Source organism: Carlito syrichta, unplaced genomic scaffold (genome assembly GCF_000164805.1).
Source record: "Carlito syrichta isolate Samal-C Ts95f unplaced genomic scaffold, Tarsius_syrichta-2.0.1 Scaffold130487, whole genome shotgun sequence".
Classification (NCBI taxonomy): domain Eukaryota; kingdom Metazoa; phylum Chordata; class Mammalia; order Primates; family Tarsiidae; genus Carlito; species Carlito syrichta.
The window spans coordinates 29,412-31,585 of record NW_007074583.1 but is presented as its reverse complement, the minus strand read 5'-3'; the positions used below and the strand labels follow the sequence as shown (position 1 = coordinate 31,585).

General features: G+C 51.2%; 1 pseudogene across 1 annotated transcript; it reads right to left on the bottom strand.

Moving 5' to 3' along the window:
• Window positions 1-493: 493 nt before the first annotated feature.
• On the bottom strand, window positions 494-1,868 carry LOC103250476 (annotated as a pseudogene). The gene has a single exon (XR_503667.2). The product of XR_503667.2 is annotated as a keratin, type I cytoskeletal 18 pseudogene (transcript).
• Between the last annotated feature and the right edge of the window lie 306 nt (window positions 1,869-2,174).

Here is a 2,174-nt window from a genome sequence, read left to right as displayed (position 1 = left end):
TTATGATACAAAATGAGAGGCAGAATCCAGCCTAGGAGCATAGGACGAGGCTGCACACATTCTCGTTCCCCATTAATCACAAAGAGATATTCTAGATTCAGTCCATTTGTGACTCTCCATTTGTGAACTGTGTAGCCTTGATCAAGTTTGGTGAACTCTGAGACTTCATTTAATCCTCTATGAAACCAAAGTGTATGTAATTTATTTATCAAAATGCTGTGAGCTAGGGATGGTTATTTTATGTGAGAGTCACTAAAACAGTAGGTGGCACATGGTAAGCAGTCGATAAATGATCATTACACCATTTATGTATTCATTAATTTCACAATCATATTTTGAGCTTTTCCTAGTTATATGTTATGTGAAGTTATGAGGATGCAGAAAACTAAGACAAAAGGGGTTGTGCTGCTATTGTTTAGAAAGAACTTTTGTTCTCTGAAGGTCATTGAGTTGAAATTCTGCTATAGTTAATAACTAAATATATATATTTTTTTTTCCAATGACCTCTGAACTTTTTCTTGACTTCCTGCTTCCCCGAAGGACGCCCTGTTCCTGCCGCCTCAACGCCTCAGAATTTTGGTGTCATTGGTCTCAGACACCAATTTGCCGTCCACTATCTTGTGGGTGGTCTTTTGGGTGGTCTGGATGTAGCTGCTGCTGTCCAGGCCATCACTGACACTGAAGTCCTCTCCGTCTTCTAATAGGCGGCGGTAGGTGGCTATCTCAGCCTCCCGCTTGACCTTGATGTTCAGTAGGGACTCGTACTCCTGGGTCTGGCGCCGGCCCTCTGTTCGGGTCTGTGCCAGCTCAGACTCCAGGTGCAGCAGGGTGCCATTGAGCTGCTCCATCTGCATGGCGTAGCGGGTCTCCACTTCTCTCAGGCTGTTCTCCAAGCTGGCCTTCAGGTTTCTCATGGAGTCCAGGTCAATCTCCAAGGACTGCGCTGTACGTTTCAGCTCTGTGAGCGTCATCTCGGCAGCTCCAATCTCAGCGGACTGCGTGGTGACCACTGTGGTGCTCTCCTCAGTCTGCTGGGACCAGTACTTGTCCAGCTCCTCTCGGTTCTTCTGAGCCAGTTCATCATACTGGACCCGGATGCCCGCCATGATCTTGCTGAGGTCCTGAGATTTGGGGACATCTACCTCCACGGTCAACCCAGAGCTGGCAATCTGGGCCTGTAGGCCTTTTACTTCCTCCTCATGGTTCTTCTTCATGAAGAGCAGCTCTTCCTTGAGGGCCTCGATCTCTGTCTCCAGCTGCAGCTGGGTGACAGTGGTGTTATCGATGACCTTGCGGAGCCCATGGATGTCGCTCTCCACGGACTGGCGCATGGCCAGCTCTGTCTCAAACTTGACTCTAAGGTCATCAGCAGCAAGATGGGCATTGTCAGTCTGCAGAACGATACGGGCATTGTCCACAGAAGTTGCAAAGATCTGAGCCCTCAGGTCCTCGATGGTCTTGAAGTAATGTCCCCAGTCTCTGACCTGGGGTCCCTTCTTCTCCAGGTGTTCCCGGATTTTGCTCTCCAGCCTCCGGTTCTCGGTCTCCAGGCTCCTCACCCTGTCCAGGTAAGAGGCCAGGCGGTCGTTCAGCTCTTGCATGGTCTCCTTCTCGCTCTGGATGCCCCCCAGACTCCCGGCCATCCCCGTGGCCAAGCCCCCGGACCCCCAGCCGCCCCGGAAACTGGTGGAGCGGGACACAGAGATCCGGGAGCCCGAGCCGCCGGCGCCTGCATAGATGCTGGCCGCGCTGCTGGTGGACCGCAGGCTGGGTGGCGGGATGGAGCCCAGGGACCGGTAGTTGGAGGAGTAGGTGGTGGAGCGAGTGGTGAAGCTCATGGTGGCAGCGGAGGAGAGCCAGACGGTAGAACTCACGTTCCATAACTAAATATTTTTAACATTAAAAATACATGTAAGGGGTCCTGTCATGGTTCAAACCTGTAATTCCAGCACTTTGGGCAGCCAAGCTGGAGGATTGCTTGAGAGGCCAGGTGTTGAAGATCAGCTAGGACAACAAAGCAAGAGCCTGTCTCTACAAAAAATAATAATAAATAAACTTAGCCAGGTGTGGTGGCATGTACCTGTAGTCCCTGCTATTTGGGAGGCTGAGGTGGGAGGATTTCTTGAGCCCTCGAGGTTGAGGCTGCAAGTGAGCAATGACTGAGCCACTGTGCT